Source organism: Phaseolus vulgaris, chromosome 1, assembly GCF_000499845.2.
Source record: "Phaseolus vulgaris cultivar G19833 chromosome 1, P. vulgaris v2.0, whole genome shotgun sequence".
Taxonomy (NCBI): Eukaryota; Viridiplantae; Streptophyta; class Magnoliopsida; order Fabales; family Fabaceae; genus Phaseolus; species Phaseolus vulgaris.
Genome location: NC_023759.2, coordinates 49047562 through 49071284, shown reverse-complemented (window position 1 = coordinate 49071284; position 23723 = coordinate 49047562). Strand labels below are relative to the sequence as shown.

The 23723-nt window shown below is 29.5% G+C and overlaps 2 pseudogenes; both read right to left on the bottom strand.

Moving 5' to 3' along the window:
- Positions 1-1872: 1872 nt before the first annotated feature.
- On the bottom strand, positions 1873-8951 carry LOC137815025 (protein NRT1/ PTR FAMILY 5.7-like; annotated as a pseudogene).
- Positions 8952-12819: 3868 nt separating this feature from the next.
- On the bottom strand, positions 12820-23524 carry LOC137816112 (protein NRT1/ PTR FAMILY 5.6-like; annotated as a pseudogene).
- Positions 23525-23723: the final 199 nt, after the last annotated feature.

Sequence of the window (23723 nt, the reverse complement as noted above, 5' to 3'; positions counted from 1 at the left end):
TTACAATAAACTTTTCAAACTTAACAAAAATTAAAAAAACTCCATTATTTTGATAAGATTTAGAATAAACCTTTTGGAACTTAACTAAACGAAAGTTAAAAAAATCTATGTTATTTTGCCGAAGTTTTTTAAAATAAACCTTTGAAAATTAACGAAGGTTAAAAAAACTCCATTATTTTGCGGAGGTTTTAAAATAAACTTTTGAAAATTATCAAAGGTTAAAAAAACATGTTAATTTGTTGATGTTTTAGAAAAAACCTCAATTAATTAAATCAATTCCTAGAATTATATTAACATTGGCTAAATAACCTCCATTAAAACCTTCTTTTTTTCTCTTGTAGTGATTGAACTTACGCTCGAGATCATTTGATAAAAACACGAACAATTTTTTCTTTTATCTTCTCCAACTTTACGTCACAACTCAGAGAATAAACCCTCTCATAGCAGAATCTCAATTTTTCCAACTTTATCCTTGAATCTAAGATTGCACCAAATAAAAAAAAATACTATATTCGTCTCTATATTTATCAAATTTCGTCATCATCTTCTCAACCATAACTCTTATAACTTCATATTCATCTTTTACATTTTTCATTAAAAGACATTGAATTTTTCAAACTTGTACAAAATACAAGTTGGATGTATTGATAACTTATAGAAAAAATCAAATTTGTAATATTATTGACAACAAGAAAATACTGATCTTTTCTATTGTTGATATTTGAGAACACTTTAAATTGAATTTCACTCTCTAAAAATATCTAGACACAACCCACTTAATACACCAATATTCCCAATTTATTAAAAGCATGATTTAAATTTAATCATTGACTCTCCTATCCCCAAATATACTTTATGATTTTTCGGATTTATATAAAACATCATCAAATAATTCAATCATTCTTTAACCGTCAAATTTAAAATACGTGGACATGAACATAAAATTTCATTTTTTCAATCACTCAAAAGTTCGTCTAGTAATGTACATGCTAGCCATTACTTTACTAGCTTCTAAAAAAAAGGTTTAAAAAGCAAAACCATAAAACTTCCTTTTAATAAGAATGAAAAATATTTAAATTAACTTTTCATAAGTTAAAGTTAATTTATTATATGTACTAACTTTTTAAAACTCATATCTGGTTGGAGCTACTGAGAACAAATCAATTGCATCAAACTTCTGGTATTTTTTATAGGGATAATATATGTTATCGTTGATATTGGTGTTAGAAAAATGACTTCATAAATAATTTCATTTGATAAATCACCTGTTCAATATCTGTTATTAGTTTCAAACATAAACAAAGTAGTTTTCAGAATTTAATGGTTTGAACTCACCATATTTTAACTTTGATAATGGTTTCGTATTTCCAATTTTACATCTCCTACTGTCTCTGTAAGCAGTTTCCTTCTCACCATGAGTGATGCTGCCATTGTAAAATTTCTGGTTTGCCATGTTTCAGAATCATCTTTTTTTCTTCTTGCATTTTCTGCAAAAATTAATTTTATTTTGTATTCGTATTTCTTTTTTTTTTTTACTAAAACTCTTAAGAAACTCGTTAGAACATCTCTGAAACCAAATTATACTATACATCTTTCATATTTAATAAAAAATCAATAACATTAAATCAATTCGTAGAAGACATTAAGATTTGTGTTAATGAAATAACTTTGTTAAACTTTAAATCTAACACTGTAATCTCCTTTTTTTATATGAAAAAAAAATGAATTTTGACATAATGTATTTTCTAAATACGAATTGAGCACTAGTCCAAAATCAAGATAAATATATTTAAGAGAGTACCTTATTGTATAATCATATTTAGTTAAGTAAAAATTATAGCAAATCATGAGGAGCATCTCAGGTCGGTTTTATCATACCACTATCTCCACTCCATCATTCTTACAACCATCAGTTTCTATAACTGTCCTGTGCACAGTCTTATAAGTATACCTCTTTGCAAAAAACAGAAAGAGACACAAATTTAAAGCATTTATGATGGCCAACATCCAATAAAACCTATTTAGATGACTTGAATTGATATCCTTCCCAATCCAACTTTTGCCATTCTTCCCTGTGACATGGTCCACAATTATTATCAGAAAACTGCTTAAGAAGTATCCTGTTCCGATCACACTTAGATATAAACCCATTCCTAAGCTTCTCATTGTGTCTGGAACTTGATCATAAAAGTACTCTTGCAAACCAACTATAGAAAATGAATTCCCAAAGCCAAGGATTAAGTATTGAGGTATCAACCACAACACACTCATAGAATTGTGGTCGGTTTCCCATACTGAGAGGGCGTCATGTGTAGCCATTCTTAGTCTCTTCGCTTCTACTATGGCAGCAACAACCATGAGTATGACAAACAGTGCCATACCAATGCTGATCCTGGTAAGGATGTTGATGCCTCTTTCATTACCAGTGACTTTTCTTAGAATTGGAACGATAATCCTATCATATATTGGGACAATTATTAAGGTTCCAACCGCTGAAATAGAGGACATGGAAGCTGCTGGGATTTTGAAGTTGTCACTTATCCTTAAGTTCATAGCAGCTGCTTGTTTGACAAAGAGCGTTGTGCCTTGAGCCACACATACTCCAACTGTTAATGAAGTTAGCCATATGGGAACTAAATTTATAACAAGTTTTGTTTCTTCGACTCTTGTCACTGTTACTAATCTCCATGGATTATTCTTCTCCTCAATATGTCCCTCTTCAATTATTGCAGCCTTGTCAAGGAAACTATTTATAGAATTGATTTGCGTTAATTTCAACTAATGAATTTAATAGGCATATATTGTTATAATCTAACTAAATATTGTTTGATTGGATTAATTTATAAAATAATTATAATAAAAATCAGTAAAACTATTGTATATGATATACCTGAGTGTGCTAGTGAGTCTCAGAAACCTTCCTTTGGCCCTCTCTGACTCTGGGACCTCATTCAACAAAGCAGGATTTGAAGGACAAGACAAATTTCTTTTTCTTATTGCTGCAACTAAGACTTGTAAAATTGGTGTTAAAGGGTTTCCTTGTGTCCTTCTATACCTGTAAAATGATTTTCCCGCATAGAAAGTTATGATTGTGAGAGCCATAATAATAGTTATGATGAGACAAGCAACTCCCCAACTGACAAAGTCTTGAACATAAACAACCACGGTTGCACCAAGCATCAACGCAAAGCACATTGCAAAGTTCCACCAGTTGAAAAAAGACATCTTCTTCTTCCTTTCTTCCAAGTGATCATCATCAAATTGATCAGCTCCAAATCTTTCCAAGCATGGTTTGTATCCTCCAGTACCCAAGGAAATACAATAAAGAGAAAAGAAGAAAAGCACCTCATGAACCTTTCTTGGCTGTTGGCATATCCTAGTGTCGCAAGGCTTTTATACTTGGGATGAATTGAGACATGGTCAACAAGCTTAATCCCTTATTCACACACCAATAAATGAGCTTTATTTTAACACAACAGTGTATTGTGATATATAATTATATAAACAAAGTTGGAAAAAAGAAAAATAATTCCAGCACTGTGTTAAGAAGTATAATAAGATAGGTTGTTCCCATTGATTAGGAGAAAAGTAGATGTACCATGAGGTATACAAAGGAGGAGAACAGGACCATATAAAATCGACCAGTGTATGCATCAGCAACAAATCCTCCAACCAAAGGCATTAGGGTTGTTGTTCCTGACCAGTAGTTTACATTCTTGGCTGCTGTTTTGAGGTCTTCATGCATCACTTTAGTCAGGTACGAGATAAGATTAGTGGCTATTCCAAAGTAGCTTATTCTTTCACTAAATTCAATTGCTGTTCCAAATTGAAACAGAGTTATGTTGTGATCATACAAGTCAAACACAAATATTGAACATTTTTATAGTAACTTGTTTTCGATTACCGAGAACCAATAAAAGAAGAAACAAGAATCAATAAAAGAAGAAGAAAGTTCTCCTAAAATTGTTCAGGAAAATTTTATTTTTCTCTAGTTTTGTATGCATATGTACTGGAAGATGAATTTTCTATTACAGTAACAGTGTATGCTAACACTCTTTCTAGGACATGCCACTTTTTTTTCACTAGCTGGAATACATTTCTTAGTTCATGATGAAAATAAAGCTATAAAATGAACTACACATCAGAATTGAAATGATTATAGAAAACTAAGCTGATGTGAAAATCTTACTGAGGACAAAGAGGGCAGCTTTCCATGCACCAGTGGAAGCACGGAGAGGTACTCTGCCTTTATAGTCAACAGATGCATCATGCACCCGTTTCTCTTCACTTTTCTCAGTTCTACCTCCCTCTGTCTTCTCCATTTCTTCTCCGTCTTTACAAATGGAAAGTGAAAAGTAGAAGGGTCATAGATGGAATGTTATATAGACGAAGGTAGAAGGTATTTAGTCAAATGAATTGCTCTTTAACTTAAAACTTCATCACCACACAATGTAAAGAATACTAATACAAAACAAATTTCTAGAATTGAGAAATTCTTAATGTTAGTAGCTTCAAAAAACAATAATATATCAGATGTGTAGTGCTAACTGCATAGAGCGAACCGATTGTGATGTTCTATGTAAAGTACCATCAGTCACTTCCTTTCCTTCTTTTATGGCAGCAAAATAAGGGATTAGTTACTTTAATAATAATTTTACTTATATTTAGGTGAAATAAAACTGAATCCACATAAACTCAGTCCACACTTGAAATAATTTTAAATAATGTCGCATCCTATTCATTATGAATATTAAGACTGGAAATTCTATTATGGAATGTTGCGAAAAAATATTTTCTTACATTAATTAATCATATGATAGTCATAAGTTCTTTCCATTAATAATCTCATGAAAAGCAATATTCCATATTCCTATTGAGTTGTAATGTCAGGAAAATCAATATTAATGGTTGTGGTATTTTATTTCACTTTCATCAGATATCAACAAATGTTTTTTTTTTCTAAAATAATATTTTTACATCTTGCTCCACTTTACACCCATAACAAAATATTAATATTTATAATAAAAAAATTTAAAAATAAAAAAAATGTCTTTAATAAAAATATAGGCAAAATGCAAAATATTAAAATAATTTTTAAAATTTTAAAAATTTAAAAATGATTAAAATATTAATATTTAGTAGGATGTTGGTGGAGCAATCAGTGTGAAATAATATTTTTCTTTTTTATTGAGATAGGTGGCACCTACTGTCCGTTAGTTACTTTTTTTTTTCCTGGTTTAACTAAGCCTTGACCAAACATAAAATTATGTATAACAATTCATTTAGTATTAGTTAATTTTTAACTCCAATTTTTAGTTGAGACCTTGTATTCTCATTTATAGTGTTCAAATAAAAAATATTTTATGTTTTTCAATTGAATTTCTGTTATTTGATTTTGTCATTAATTTGTATATCATTTTAAAACAAATTTTTAAAACCCTCATTATGTTTTTAAAAAATGATATCATTTTATTTTTTTTTAAAATTAAATACTAAAATAAATAAAAATAAGCATATTCTTTGATAATGATAATTAAAGTTCTAGAAATACAATGATACAAAACAATGTATCGTCCAAATTTATGTTGTTATGCTTGAGTTGTAAAATTAAACGATCACATGAACTAGTAGTTGATAGTAGCAACTCAACTCAAAAGCTCCTTAAAAAATGTTAAGTTACAGTTATTCTTGTTCTATATGGTCTTCCAAAGTAAGTACGGATCCTTTAAATAATATGAAGAATCTGAAATTCAGTAAATATAAAGGGAACAACATATTACATAGTAATTGATCATGAAGAAAAAAAAAAAAAAAAGGTACATTTGAGTCACTTACATGCATCATGGCAGTGTTTCCACTCCATCACTATTAGAACCATCAATTTCCGTAGCTTTCCTAGTCTTATATGACTCCCTCCTTGCTAATAATTCAAAGATACACAAATTTAAAACATTTAATCCAGCCACCAACCCGTAAAACTTATCTAGACGACTTGAATTTACATCCTTTGCAATCCAACCTTTGCCATTTATTTCCGTGACATAGGCCACAATATTTATTATAAAGGTACTCAAGAAAAATCCCGCTCCAATCCCACTAAGATATAGAGCAACTCCTAAGCTTTTCATTGAGTCAGGAACATGGTGATAGAAATACTCTTGCAAACCAGTTAGATAAAATGAATTTCCAATACCAAGAATGGAGTATTGGGGTATCAACCACATCACATGCATAGTAACAGGCTTGGTTCCCCCTCTTGTTAGGACTTCATGTCCAACCATTCTTAGTCTCTTTGTTTCTACTAAGGCAGCAACAACCATGTCTATGGTTAACAATGCTAAGCCTATGCCAATCCTCCTAAGGATGCTAATGCCTCTTTCATTACCAGTGACTTTCCTTAGAATTGGAACAATTCTGTCATATATTGGGACAGATACTAGGGTGCTAAAGGCTGTAAGGGATAACATGGATGCTGGTGGGACTTTGAAGCTATCATTTATCTTTAAATTCATAGAGGCTGCTTGTTTGACATAGAGTGTTGTGCCATATGCTATACATGCTCCAATTAATAATGAAGTTAGCCATACGGGAACAGCATTCAGAATAAGCTTTGTCTCTTCCACTCTTGTCACTGTTGCTAATTTCCATGGACTGTCTTTTTCCTCCGTATTTTTCTCTTCAACTATTGCAGCTTTGTCAAGAAACCTATTCATTCATTGTATTGAATAGTATTTTTTTTTTTATCAGCACTATATTATAGTTGAACTTGTTTACTAAAATTCAGTAGAATTAATACTATTCAATACATATGCTCAATTATTTCAAACAAGGTAATGTACCTGAGACTGTTGGTATGACTTAGAAGCCTTCCTTGGGAATTCTGTGACTCTGGGACTTCAAACAATAAAGCGGGATTTGAAGGACAAGACAAATTCCTTTTCCTTATGGCTGCAATTAGGACTTGTATAATTGCCACGAAAGGGTTTTGTTTTGGCCTCATTTTGTACCTGTAGAAAGGCATCCCCACATAAAAAGCAATGACAGTGAGAGCCAAAAAAATAGTGAAGGCGAGACAAGCAACTCCCCAGCTGACAAAGTCCTGAACATAAACAACCACGGTTGTCCCAAGTAGCAACGCAAAGCTGAGTATTAAGTTCCACCAGTTGAAGAAAGACATCTTCTTCTTTCGTTCTTCAAGGTGGTCATCATCAAATTGATCAGCTCCAAAGCTTTGTAAGCACGGTCTGAATCCTCCAATACCCAAGGCAATACTGTATAGTGCAACGAAGAAAACCGCTTCATGAACCTTACTTGGTTCATCACTTGTCTCATTCTTGAATGGTTTTAGAATTGGGATGAATTGAGACATGGTCAGCATGCTTAATCCCTGGTTTTATTGAACAAGTAATGAGGTTTATTTTTGCATAAAAACAATATATCATTACAAGAAAATCCTTAAATAAAAACTAACTTTAGAAATAAAAAATAATTAGTTATTATTCTATCTTATAAACTAAATATTGTTGATATCTAAAGTAGTTTCTATATATTATTAATAAAAATTTATAAAATAGTTTTTAAATTGGTATTTAATTATTGGCTACCAAGATTTTAGTTACTTATTACTTTATATTCTAAATTAGTCTCTATTAGTCTTTTGCATACTAATTTAGAATCTAAAATATTAGTAGTTAATTTAGATATCAATCTAGAAACCATTTTATAAATTTTTATTAATAATAAAAACCACTTTAGATACGGATAATTTTTTAATTTTTAAAATAATATCTAATTTAGTTAATATAGTGACTAATTATTTTTTCTCTCTAAATTTAGTTGTTATTTAATAATTTTCTTGTAGTGTATAGAACTATATATAATTTATATTAACATAATATACACTACAAGAAAATCATTAAATAGTAGTTAAATTTAAAAATAAAAAATAATTAATCACTATATTGACTAAATTAGATGCTAGTTTAGAGACTATAAAATTATTGATATTTAATGTGATTTTTGTTATTAATAAAATATTATAAAATACTTTCTAAATTGGTATTTTAATTAGTTACCAAAGTTTTAGTTACTACTATTTTAGATTCTAAATTAATCTTTAAAAGACTAATAGAAAATAATTTAGAACATAAATAATTAGTAGCTAAAACCTTGACAACTAATAGTTAAATATCAATTTAAAAATTATTTTATAAATTTTTATTAGTAATAGAAATTATTTTAAATATCAATAATTGTTTAATTTATAAAATGGTATATAATATAGTGAATGAGTAATTATTTTGTTATCTAGCTTGCATATAGATGGTATGAATAAAGAAATTGAAATATACAGTGTAAATTTATGCGTTACTAATTAAGTTGCATGTAAAAGATATGCAGTAGAGAAATTGAGAAAAAGAAAGATGAATATAATATACCGTAAGGTATAGAATGGAAGAAAGGATAACCATACGAAATCCACCGGTGTAGACATCACCAACAAAGCCCCCAATTAGAGGCATCAATGTTGTTGCTCCTCTCCAGTAGTTTACATTATTGGTTGCTGTTTTGAGGTCTTGATGTATCACTCTAGTAAAGTACATTATAAGATTGCTCGATAATCCAAAAAAGATTATCCTTTCAGTCACTGCAATTGCTGCTCCAAATCCAAATACCATCACCAATTTATTATGCTCATATTCAACACATTTAACTCATAATTTTATTATTTATAGAGGTATCTTACCAAGCACAAATAGAGAAGCTTTCCCTGCACCAGTGGCAGCACGGAGAGGAACTCTGCCCTTATAATCAACACATGCTTCACGCACCCATGTCTGGTCTTCTATTTCTTCACTTTCACCTCCCTTTCTCTTCATTTCCTGCTCCATCTTTACAAATTCAAGTGTTGGTTACAGTTAATGATCTCTTCACCTTTTTATACAATCTATTGTTGGTGTTGGTTACAGTTGATGATCTCTCCACCTTTTCTATTAATAAAAAATTATGTGCTTTGGAGTGTAACTTTTGATTTCAATCAACAGCCGTAGATACACTCCTTTGTTATTGTAAAGGGCCACGATGAATAAATCATATAAACAACTAGGAGTTGCTTCACAGTTATTATTATTATATATATATAAATAAATAAATAAATAAAGAGAGAGAGTTTACTTCCAAAACAACCCTTTCATTAAAGTAATCGCACCTATATCATTCACAAATATTATATATTTTATTATAATTATTATTAATATTAGGAATAAACTGTACCAGGTGAGACTCGAAGCCAAGTCTCTCAATAACCAAAAAAGCTTTAACCATTACATCTATTAATATAATTTGTCATGTTTTAATTATTGTTATACTTATTAGTATGATTATCAATATTAATATAATTAATAATATTAATAATATTAATAATATTAATAATATTAATAATATTAATAATATTAATATAATTAATAATATTAATATAATTAATAATATTAATATAATTAATAATATTAATATAATTAATAATATTAATATAATTAATAATATTAATATAATTAATAATATTAATATAATTAATAATATTAATATAATTAATAATATTAATATAATTAATAATATAAAAATTATTAATAATATTTATATATTTAATATCATTAATATTATTATTATTCAGATTAGACATCTCACGAAAACAACTCCTTCGGTTTTAGATATTCACAAACATACAAACATGAGTTTTTGAGTAATGTTGAGGAGAGAATAATTGCATTTTTGTAAGAGAATATTGACAACATTGATAAACCTAATTTCAAAGAGAATAATTGCATTTTTCTCATAATAAGCCTAAATACTAACATCTTATTCGTATCTTAACTCTGAGATATTTGAAGATATATCTTCTTTCAACATATGTGGAGAACAATACAATGATAACTGATTTAGTTATGGCTAACTAATTTATAAGATCCAAACTTATTTTTTAATATTTTTAACCAGTTATAACTAAAAGCCTACAAATAGAGATTGATTCATTATCCTCTATATTTATGCATTTATACATAATAACAAACTTTGTACTTAATCATTTATATTTTATAATTATATTTTCATGAATTCTAATTATATGGTTTCTTTTTCACTTTCACACATTAGTTGTATAATTTCTTAAATTGTTAATGTACCGGCCAGTACTAGACGAGTCAGTCACTCTGTCTCCGTGACCGACCGATCGTGTAAAAATAAGTATTGTAATTGTAGAGTGACATAATGAAAGTAAAATTTTTCTCTAATAAAAGTTATGGGTTCAAATTTAAAATAAATAAAAAATTAATATTTTTTTCACAATTACTAGTGATATAATAATAATGAAATTAGTATTATAATATTTTATATTAAGTAATCATTATTAATTTATAAAAATTCAATAAAAAATTTCTTAATTATATTTTTATTAAAAGAAAAATAAATTTATCATATGGTATTTTACATTAATAAATAATTATTTATAATGTGTATATTTTTTATTTTTAATAAAAATTTAGTGACAACTTAAAAATAGTCACAAGTAATATACAAATAGTGACAACTTAAAATATAATCACAAGTAATATGCAAATAGTGACAACTTAAAATATAGTAACAACTAATAGTCAAATAGTGACAACTTAAAATATAGTCACAACTAATATGCAAATAGTGACAACTTAAAATATAATCACAACTAATATTCAAATAGTAACTAATTTTATATATAACACTATTAATTGCATTATCACAAAATAAAAATAATATTGACTTATGAAAAAGAACATCATACATTTAAGTATAAAATAACATAAATTTAATAATTTTTTCGTAAAAATGAATTTATGACATATTAATATTGATACAAGCAATGTGATAATTCTAAAGTGGTATAGTGGAAATAATGAATTTTTTTCATTAAAGGGTTTTGATTTCAAATCTAAAGTAGAACAACTATTTTTTAACTTTTTGTGACAAATTAAAAAAATAGTCATAATTTTTATACTTATCACGGTTAATTATATTATCATAAAATGAAAATAATGTTAGACATATTTTAACAGACAAATAATTAATAATTTATCATTGATAAAAATAATAATTAATTTATAAATATTTAATAAATTTATATTAATATATTCTTATTATAAAAAAATATTATATATTTTTTAGTAATTATTTATGATGTGTTCTTAATAATTATTGTGACATATCTTAATTTTGTCACTATAGCATTTGTTACAAATAAAATAAGTAGTCACAAATAATAGATAAATAGTGACAAATTTTATCTGTATCACTAATTTTAATATATTTATTGTGATATTTTTTAGTTTTGTCACTATTATAAACAATATTAGTGACAATAAAAAAATAGTCACAAATAATATATAAATAGTGACAAATTTTATATTTATCATTAACCTTTTATCACTAAAACTATTTTTTCTTGTAGTGAATTACAATTGCCACACCACATAGTTTTAATTTCTGTTAGGTGGACTCAGTTCTATTTCAGCTAAAAAATAGTTAACTTTATTGTTGAAGTGAAGTAAGTAACTGAATCCAGATTTAGTGTAGAGAAAAGATTGTGAGAGATTGAGTGTAGGGAAAGGATTGTAACAGATTGAGTAGTTTGGAGAGGAACATGGAGAACCTGCTAAATAACAATTCTCTTTACTACATGCTTTTAAATGTACTACCTAATGAGGTTATCTCTTACCTAATGTAAAGATGCAGCAAGAAATGGAGAAGAGAGAGATAGAACTCAGAAAAGTAAAGAGAAAAGGGTGCACATGCATCTGTGGACTATAAAGGCAGAGTGCCTCTTCCACTGGTGTATGGAAAGCCTCTCTTTTTGTCCTCTGTAAGATACTTGTTATCTCGTGCCTAACTAGAGTGATGCATGAAACTCTAATGTATCTGGTTGGGGGTTTTATAGGTTCCTGTTTTGTCTACTTCATGGTAAATCTACTGTTTCCCCATAGTCAATGTGCACAACATTATACCCCTAGTTGATGTGCACAGCATTGATCGATCAGTTAGACACACCTCAGGCAAGATTTTTTTTTCTAAATTGTTTATATAATTATACATCACTACAAGCACTGATAGTTTGATACACCGTTGTGTTGTCATGAAAAGTAAAGTTTATTACTTGTTTGTGTTAATAAGGATTAAGTCTGTTGGCCATGTCTCAATTCATCCCAAGTATAAAGTTTAGGGTTTAATAAGCATGATTTTAATCCTCCAGCACCCAAGGAGATATACTAGAGGGAAATGAAAAAAAAAACACTTCATCTATTTAAAAAAAGAAAATACACGTATTGTGGAGAAAATAAAAATTGTGTAAATCCAACATATATAGGATTCCCATTTAGCTATGAGAGACATCAAACCAGCTCTAAGGAGAAGAGAAATATTGGCCCCTAAACGTAGCCTCTGAAGCTCCCAATGAAAATGATAACAGAATGAAGAATAATTCCCAACTCCAACACCTGTGATATGACTCGATGGCGAAGAAGCTGGGAGGAGTGATCATAGGAGTGAACAGGGCCATGAGCATAGCCATGCGTTGTATGCGTGTGAAGAGATGAACGTGCCCTTCGTGCCCCTCTCTCCACATCCTCCTCATTCTCACTCTGTATTTCCTTAGAATGGTGTTTCTGAAAATAACCAGTTGCATAAGTATCCACCATGATAGTCCCCATGGCAGTGCGCATTGCCACAAATCCAGTGAAGAGAAAATCTCCCCATGGATGCTCCTTCAAGCAAGGTGAGGTCAGATTCTCAAACTCGTTAGAACATCTCTGAAAGAGAGGACATGGAAGCGGCTGGGATTTTGAAGTTGTCACTTATCTTTAAGTTCATTGCAGCTGCTTGTTTAACGAAGAGTGTTGTGCCTTAGCTATACATACTCCAACAGTTAATGAAGTTAGCCATATGGGAACTAAATTTATAATGAGTTTTGTTTCTTCGACTCTTGTCACTGTTGCTAGTCTCCACGGATTGTTCTTCTCCTCAACATGTTCCTCATCAATTATTGCAGCCTTGTCAAGGAAACTATTCATTGAATTGATTTGTGTTAATTTCCACTAATGAATTTAGTAGGCATATATTATTTGTGTAAAAGTTTTTATTCTTTAATTGGATAAATTTTTAAGATAATTATTATAAAAATATCTATATCGTAATTTGTCATTGGATTATATGTACATGGCATTTACACAATCTATGCCTCTAAATTCGAACAATGAAAATATTAATTATCAATTTAACGAGGTCTTTGTGTGATAAATACTTGAGCTTGTTAGTGAGTCTCAAAAGGCTTTCTTTGGACCTCTCTGACTCTGGACCTCATACAACAAAAGCAGGATTTGAAGGATAAGACAAATTTCTTTTTTCCTAACAGCTGCAATTAAAACTTGTAAAATTTGGGTTAAAGGGTTTCTTCCTGTCCTTCTGTACCTATAAAATGGTCTTCCCACACAGAAAGCTATGATAGTAAGAGCCATAAGAAAAGTTATGATGAGAAAAGCAACTCCACAACTGACAAAGTCTTGAAAATAAACAATCATTGTTGCACTAAGCACCAACGCGAAGCACAATTCAAAGTTCCACCAATTGAAGAAAGACATTTTCTTCTTTCTTTCTTCCAAGTGACCATCATCAAATTGGTCAGCTCCAAAGCTTTCCAAGCATAGTTTGCATCCTCCCGTACCTAAAGAAATACAATAAAGGGGAAAAAAGAAAAACGCTTCATGAACCTTTCTTGGTTGTTGGCATATCCCAGTGTCACAAGGCTTTATACTTGGATGAATTCAGACATGGTTCACAACTAAATCAATTGTAATATAGTACTTTTTAAAGTACGAATGTAGAACTATAGGGAACAATTCTAATTAAGAAGTTCAAGTAGAAAATAATTTTGAGAGTTTTTTCATAACCAAATTAACATTTGTACCAGAAATAACTCAAAGTTTAAGACGTGATTCAACAAGTAATGAAACTAACTTATCAAATGTAAATAAAAATATTTGGGATTGAATTACATTTATCTCAATCATCTGTATTTTGGAATAATACAATATATAATACTCAAAACTACTTATTCTTGATGCTTAATTTAAAGTCATTCACCTTGATTCCTCACAAATGAGATTCATAAGATGAATTCTAAAACACTGATTCTTCAGATATTTAATAAATCATCTAGCTTTATGAACATAATTATGATGCAATTAATAACCTGTAATTTATTCCTAACATTACAAGTTATCCCCTAAAAATATTTTTCGGTTAAATTTAAGAATCAAAATCAAGTCTCAATTGATAAGGTAGAATCAAGCAATAAGCATGAAAATATCAAGAACAAGTAGAAAAGAAAATATTATATATATATATATCACCAAGAATACATTTGACAGATTAGATTACATTTAATCCCAAGTTAAAAAGCACTTAGTCACTCATGATAGCTCCTCCAATCTTCATTCTTGATCTGATTTGCATAAGAAGGGTTTATCTTAGCAAATTCTTCTCCCGAGAACATAGTTTTCTTCTCTTCCTCTCACTAACTTCTCTATAAAAATCCTCACTTCTTTTCCACCGCTCCTGTTTTAACTTTGTTCCAGAATTTATTTAATGAAGTTTAGCTCAAGCGAGTCAATCTAGCTTAGACTAGATCATTTGGTGTTGTTTTAGCTTGGGTGAGCAATTCTATTTTGAACTAGATTAGTATTGCACCATTAATTTAATCTGGATAATTTTAGCCTGAGTTAAATCTTCTAGCTTTAGCGAGATGCTTCTGTTGGAGATCCCACATCGACTAGAGATAAGGACATTTCATAATATATAAGTGGGTGTAGACCTCAACCCTATGAGCCGGTTTTATGGGGTTGAGTTAGGCTTAAAGTCCACTTCGTAATATGGTATCAGAGTCATTTCGAGTCTATCCTAGCGAGTATTTGTTGGGCCTATCGTGCCACCCGCTATCGAGCCGCTATCGGACCACCCATAATATATAGTCCCACGCACGAGCTTCTATCTATCACTCTCGGCGTGAGGGGGGTGTGTTGGAGATCCCACATCGACTAGAGATAAGGACATTTCATAATATATAAGTGGGTGCAGACCTCAACCCTATGAGCCGGTTTTATGGGGTTGAGTTAGGCTTAAAGTCCACTTCGTAATATGGTATCAGAGCCATTTCGATCCTATCCTAGCGAGTGTTTGTTGGGCTTATCAGGCCACCCGCTATCGGGCCGCTATCGGACCACCCATAATATATAGTCTCACGCTCGAGCTTCTATCTATCACTCTCGGCGTGAGGGGGTGTGTTGGAGATCCCACATCGACTAGAGATTAGAGCCTTTCATTGTATATAAGTGGGTGCAAACCTCAACCCTATGAGCCGGTTTTATGGGGTTGAGTTAGGCTTAAAGTCCACTTCGTAATAGCTTCATTTATATTTTCCTTCTTTACTCCTTCTTGTAATCCAATTAAGTCTTTGCTTTCTTTCTTTTAATGCTTCATATTTGTCTGAAATTTACACAAAAATTGGGATTAAATTTCTTCATTTGTTTCATGGTTCAAAATATATAATCGGATTCAATAATTCTCAGACTGGAGTAATTTTCTTACATTAAACAACAATTAAGTTTCAAAGTGTTCAATTTTCTCAATCATATAAACTACACAATGGGACCTATCACTTAGTCCCTAGTTGACACACCAAGAAATGAGCTTTAGTTTTACAACAACACAAAACATACAAGACTATCCGTGCTTGTAATGATACATAATTATATAAAAAAAAATTGAAAAAAAGAAAAACAGTTTCAGTACATGTGAAATTTATTGAACAATGAATGAGGTGTACAAGTATAAGTGATGAGCATATATTTATTCACACTCACTAGCCTTATTCATAGATTATTGGACTATAATAATAAATAAATCCATTGTTTTAATTAATATTCATATAATTGGGTTTATTCGGGCCTTAACTATTATCTTTGGTAATTTTGTGTTTTTAGGGTAAATTATTTGAAGCATCTACCTTTGTGAATGGGCCAAACATGCAAAAGTCCAAGTTGCTTCTTTGAATCAAAACAGAAAACAAATTCTGAGGAGAAGAAAGAGAAAATAAAAGCTACAAGATTCCATAAACAGAATTGGAAGCAAATCTTCTGCAAAATAAAAGAATTATGGAAAGTGGAAACTGTTTACAAAATCTAAAATGCAATATTTTCCCAAGATCCTTGGAGCAGAAAAGCCTATAAAAGGACACAAGCATCAAGAAGAAAAGAGAGAGCTTCATAGGGTTTTCTTAGTTTATTTTCTTCTTAGTAATTCTTTTGTTTTGTCTCCGCATGGAAGGCTAAACCTTTTTGGTTGATTCTTTGGTAATTCCCCATTGAGTTCTGAGGTTTTGTTCAATAAAAGTTTCGATTTTTAATTCTCTATAGCAGTTGTTTTTATTGTCTAATCTCCTGGAAAACTGGTTTTTGTGAGAGGTTGTACTTGAACGCATGATTGACAGTCTTCCTTATCTTAAACTTTGGTTTCTTAGTTAGTTCGCATTGTTCTAATTAATTTCTTGTGCGCATGATTCAAGGGAGAGGAGGTAAGCATTCCCATGGAATATACGCATGAACAAAGTGGGTATTGATTAAACTAGTAGACGCATGCTTTACTGGTGAGTTTTAGTTGAATCAGATCGGCGCATGTTCAATCTGGTTTAGCTCTGTTGGAGGATTGAGAAAAGATTAATCTTTAGAGAACCTGTAAAAAATTCAATGGTGGAAGAACTTGGGATCAACTGCTTTTTATTTGCTATTTTAATCTTTTTTATATTTTTTGCACAACTATCTCAAATCCCCTTTTCATCTTTATTGTTATTGCTAACTTTTATTGCTTGCAAAGAGATTTTAAATCCTGATAAACTGATTTTACTATTGGATTAGTTGAGAGACGACTTGGGGACATTTGTCCACAATTATACTATCATCTCTCTAGTGTTAGACAAGTCTACACTACAATAAGTTACTAAGTATAATAAGATAAGTTGTTCACATTAATTAGGGAAAAGTAGATTTACCATTAGGTATAGGACTACAAGTTCATATAAAATCTACCAGTATAGTATCAGTAATAAATACCCCAACCAGAGGCATTAGGATTGTTGTTCCTGACCAGTACTTTACATTCTTAGTTGCTGTTTCGAAGTCTTCATGCATCACTTTAGTCAGATACAAGATAAGATATTCCAAAGTAGCTTATTCTTTCACAAAATTCAATTGCTGCTCCAAATTGAAACAACAATGTCACCAATGTGATGTGTGAGAGTCATAACCAATATATATTTTTTACAATTAGTAATTATTATTTATAATAAATTATATATTTAAATATTTTATTATAAATGATAATAAAATTAATATATTGTACATGAAGTTATAATTTTACTTATTAGGATAAAAATATTAGCATTATAGTACCTACACTAATATTTTTTTTAAAAAAAAATATTTGTATTTGAGATTCTTTTTATTTATTTAATTTATTTATTATAGATTATATATTATTAATATATCATAAATATTCTCTTTGTTATTGAGTTTAAACATTTTCTCCCTCCAAATTACAAGTTAATTAGGTAGTGATTTACTAATCATGAATTTTATCATTATTAAATTAATTGCGTACAATAATTGCGACGTACAATAATTACGTATAATTATTTAATTATCATTATTTTCTTAATTGTTTGTTGGTGAAGATCAAACATTTGATAGGCTATTTAACAAAAAAAACTTCAGCACTATCAATGGTTCAATGGTAAAAAAAGTTCTCCAGGAATAATGAATCAACATTTTCCCTATATATTGTACACGGGAAAGAAAGTCCTTATATGCAGTCATTCCTTCCACTCATTGCATGTTATTAAATTCAAGAAATGTCAACGATCTAATTCGACCTAATTTTGTACCAATCGACTCGAAACTGATAAAACTAATTAAATACAATCTACTAAGAGAAGGCAATTGTCCTAAAGATGGAAGGGTTGTGCAATTTCTTCCGCCAATGATTTTCAAAACGACCAAAAAAATTACCACCAAAGTTTTCAATAATGAGTCCTTCCAAATATTTGTGTGACTGAAACTTATCAACCACATTTGTATCTTTCTGTATGTCTAGATTCAGTGTTGTTGTCCAGATGAACTCCAATTTTTTAAGGTGTTTTTGGATTTTCAAGTCTATCCTTGAGGCATCATCAACCACCTCTTCTAAATTCATGATTGATAATAAACCAGAAGCTTTAGAAAATTCTCCATCACGCCAATGCTACAATCGCTATCTCTGTTTGTGAAAAAATTTGTCAAAACTGTGAGAGTTTTCAAGTCATTGAAAAAAGGCGGCATCTCAGATAATCTAGTTCCACGAAGGTCTAGGTAGTCCAGATGAATAAGTTTGCACACATCATAGGATGGACGTTGAAGATTTTGACAACAGTGGAATGAATGGACTTAGGAATCTCGACAATTAGAGTGTAAGAAAAGTCCAAATATTGAACATGTTTTAAATTCATTATTGAATCTGGAAGACTAAACAACCATGTTTCTTCATCTCTGATCCTATCATTATCAAATCAAATTATCAAATTAATTTTGTATAATTGCGCGTACAATAATTACGTACAATAATTGCGTATAATTATTAAAAAAAAAATTATGATCTTTCTTTCTTTAATACTCCTCTAACTCTACTCTTCTTTTAAAATTAATATATTGTATGAAGCATAAGAAACCTGTAGGACTGCAAATTTGGTTATAACCACTAAGAGAAGGCAATTGTCCTAAAGATGGAAGGGTTGTGCAATTTCTTCCGCCAATGATTTTCAAAACAACCAAAAAAATTAACACCAAAGTTTTCAATAATGATAAAGATGGAAGGCTTATGCAATTTCTTCCGTCAATGATTTTCAAAACGACCAAAAAAATTACCACCAAAGTTTTCAATAATGAGTCCTTCCAAATATTTGTGTGACTGAAACTTATCAATCACATTTGTATCTTTCTTTATGTCTAGATTCAGTGTTGTTGTTCAGATGAACTCCAATTTTTTAAGGTGTTTTTTGTTTTTCAAGTCTGTCCTTAAAGCATCATCAACCACCTCTTCTAAATTCATTATTAATTTTGTATAATTGCGCGTACAATAATTACGTACAATAATTGCGTATAATTATTAATTTTTTTTATGATCTTTCTTTCTTTAATACTCATCTAACTCTACTCTTCTTTTAAAATTAATATATTGTATGAAGCATAAGAAACCTGTAGGACTGCAAATTTGGTTATAACCACTAAGAGAAGGCAATTGTCCTAAAGATGGAAGGGTCGTGCAATTTCTTCCGCCAATGATTTTCAAAACAACCAAAAAAATTAACACCAAAGTCTGTCCTTAAAGCATCTTCAACCACCTCTTCTAAATTCATGATTGATAATAAACCAGAAACTTTAGAAAATTCTCCATCACACCAATGTTACCGTCGCTATCTCTTTGTGAAAAAAAAATTTCAAAACTGTGAGGATTTTCAAGTCATTGAAAAAAGGCGGCATCTTCAACCACCTCTTCTAAATTCATGATTATAATAAACCAGAAACTTTAGAAAATTCTCCATCACACCAATGTTACCGTCCATCTTCAACCACCTCTTCTAAATTCATGATTATAATAAACCAGAAACTTTAGAAAATTCTCCATCACACCAATGTTACCGTCGCTATCTCTTTGTGAAAAAAAATTTCAAAACTGTGAGGATTTTCAAGTCATTGAAAAAAGGCGGCATCTCGGATAATCTAGTTCCACGAAGGTCTAGGTAGTCAGAAGAATAAGTTTGCACACATCATAGGATGGATGTTGAAGATTTTGACAACAGTGGAATGAATGGACTTCTCGACAATTAGAATGTAAGAGAGGTCCAAATATTGAACATGTTTTAAATTCATTATTAAAACAACCATGTTTCTTCACCTCTGATCCTGTCATTATCAAATCAAATTATCAAATTAATTTTGTATAATTGTGCGTACAATAATTACGTACAATAATTGCGTATAATTATTAAAAAAAAATTATGATCATTCTTTCTTTAATACTCCTCTAACTCTACTCTTCTTTTAAAATTAATATATTGTATGAAGCATAAGAAACCTGTAGGGCTGCAAATTTGGTTATAACCACTAAGATTAGGCAATTGTCCTAAAGATGGAAGGGTAGTGCAATTTCTTCCGTCAATGATTTTCAAAACAACCAAAAATATTAACACCAAAGTTTTCAATAATGAGAAATATTTGTGACTGAAACTTATCAACCACATTTGTATCTTTCTGTATGTCTAGATTCAGTGTTGTTGTCTGATGAACTCCAATTTTTTAAGGTGTTTTTTGTTTTTCAAGTCTGTCCTTAAAGCATCTTCAACCACCTCTTCTAAATTCATGATTGATAATAAACCAGAAACTTTAGAAAATTCTCCATCACACCAATGCTACAATCGCTATCTCTGTTTGTGAAAAAATTTGTCAAAACTGTGAGAGTTTTCAAGTCATTGAAAAAAGGCGGCATCTCAGATAATCTAGTTCCACGAAGGTCTAGGTAGTCCAGATGAATAAGTTTGCACACATCATAGGATCAGAGTGTAAGAAAAGTCCAAATATTGAATATGTTTTAAATTCATTATTGAATCTGGAAGACTAAACAACCATGTTTCTTCACCTCTAATCCTATCATTATCAAATTAATTTTGTATAATTGCGCGTACAATAATTACGTATAATTATTAAAAAAAATTTATGATCATTCTTTCTTTAATGCTCCTCTAACTCTACTCTTCTTTTAAAATTAATATATTTTATGAAGCATAAGAAACCTGTAGGACTGCAAATTTGGTTATAACCACTTCTCTTCTGTATGTACCAATTAAGTGTATGTATATTTTGAATTATATAATTCAAAAATTAATATAATTTAATGAATGTGTACACGTGAAAGAAAGTCCCTAAATGCAGTCATTCCTTCCACTCATTGCATGTTATTAAATTCAAGAAATGTCAACGATCTAATTCGACCTAATTTTGTATCAATCGACTCCAACCTGATAAAACTAATTAAATACAATCTACTCAGAGAAGGCAATTTATTGCTGATAAAAAAAAACTAAGAGAAGGCAATTGTCCTAAAGATGGAAGGGTTGTGCAATTTCTTCCGCCAATGATTTTCAAAACAACCAAAAAAATTAACACCAAAGTTTTCAATAATGAGTCCTTCCAAATATTTGTGTGACTGAAACTTATCAACCACATTTGTATCTTTCTGTATGTATAAATTCAGTGTTGTTGTCCAGATGAACTCCAATTTTTTAAGGTGTTTTTTGTTTTTCAAGTATGTCCTTAAAGCATCATCAACCACCTCTTCTAAATTCATGATTGATAATAAACCAGAAGCTTTAGAAAATTCTCCATCACACCAATGTTACAATCGCTATTATCTCTGTTTGTGAAAAAATTTGTCAAAACTGTGAGGGTTTTCAAGTCATTGAAAAAAGGCGGCATCTCAGATAATCTAGTTCAATGAAGGTCTAGGTAGTCCAGATGAATAAGTTTGCACACATCATAGGATGGACGTTGAAGATTTTGACAACAGTTGAATGAATAGACTTAGGAATCTCGACAGTTAGAGTGTAAGAGAGGTTCAAATATTAAACATGTTTTAAATTCATTATTGAAGACTAAACAACCATGTTTCTTCATCTCTAATCCTATCATTATCAAATCAAATTATCAAATTAATTTTGTATAACTGCGCGTACAATAATTACGTACAATAATTGCGTATAATTATTAATTTTTTTTATGATCATTCTTTCTTTAATACTCCTCTAACTTTACTCTTATGTATATTTTGAATTATATAATTCAAAAATTAATATAATTTATATGTTCAAACTTACACTTTAAAAATTTAGTTATCAAATATATTAAAATTATATTTTTAATAATTTGTTTATAAAAAACTTTAATTATATTTATTTATTGAGATTTGAGAAAATCTAAAATATTTTTTTGATGTTTTACAATAAACTTTTCAAACTTAATGAAAATTAAAAAAACTCCATTATTTTGATAAGAATTTAGAATAAACCTTTGGAAATTAACTAAACGAAATTTTAAAAAATCTATGTTATTTTGCCGAGGTTTTAAAATAAACCTTTGAAAATTAACGAAGGTTAAAAAAATTCCATTATTTTGCGGAAGTTTTTAAATAAACCTTTGAAAATTATTGAAGGTGAAAAAAACATATGTTATTTTGTTGATGTTTTAGAAAAAACCTCAATTAATTAAATCAATTCTTAGAATTATATTAACATCTGCTAAATAACCTTCATTAAAACCTTCTTTTTTATCTTGTAGTGATTGAACTTACACTCGAGATCGTTTGAAGCGAAGCTTTGTACAATATTAAGATAAAAGCACGTACAATTTTATAGAAAAAATCAAATTTGTAATATTATTGACAACAAGAAAACACTTTCTATTGTTTTCCAATTTTTCTCAAACAAACCATAAATTTTACTTTATAAAAATATCTAGACACAACCCACTTAATACATCATTATGCATGAATATTCCCAATTTATTAAAAGCATGATTTAAATTTAATCATTTACTCTCCTATCTCCAAATATTCTTCATGATTTTTCGGATTTGATCTAAAACATCAAATAACTTCGATATTTTTTAACCGTCAAATTTAAAATACGTGGACAGGAACATAAAATTTCATTTTTTCAATGACTCAAAAGTTCGTCTAGTAATGTACATGCTAGCCAGTACTTTACTAGCTTCTAAACAAAAGGGTTTAAAAAGCAAAACCATAAAACTTCCAAAACAAAAGCATAAAACTTCCTTTTAATAAGAATGAAAAATATTTAAATTAACTTTTCATAAGTTAAAGTTAATTTATTATATGTACTAACTTTTTAAAACTCACTTATTCAGTTTTTTTCAATTTTATTTTTATTTTTAACATATACATAAGTTAATTTTAGTTTATGCAAAAATTAATTTTATTTTTTACTAAAAAAATATTTATAAAAAAAAACCGTTAGAAGATCGGCCGGCCAAGAATATTTACTATCTGGTTGGAGCTACTGAGAACAAATCATTTGTCATTTTTTATAGGGATAATATATGTTATCGTTGATATTGGTGTTAGAAAAATGACTTCATAAATAATTTCATTTGATAAATCACCTGTTCAATGTCTGTTATTAGTTTCAAACATAAACAAAGTACTTTTCAGAATTTAATGGTTTGGACTCACCATATTTTAACTTTGATAATGGTTTCGTATTTCCAATTTTACATCTCCTACTATCTCTGTAAACAGTTTCCTTCCCATCATGAGTGATGCTGCCATTGTAAAATTTCTGGTTTACCATGTTTCAGAATCATCTTTTTTTCTTCTTGCATTTTCTGCAAAAATTAATTTTATTTTTTATTCGTATTTCTTTATTTTTTACTAAAACTCTTAAGAAACTCGTTAGAACATCTCTGAAACCAAATTATACTCTACATCTTTCATATTTAATAAAAAATCAATAACATTAAATCAATTCGTAGAAGACATTAAGATTTGTG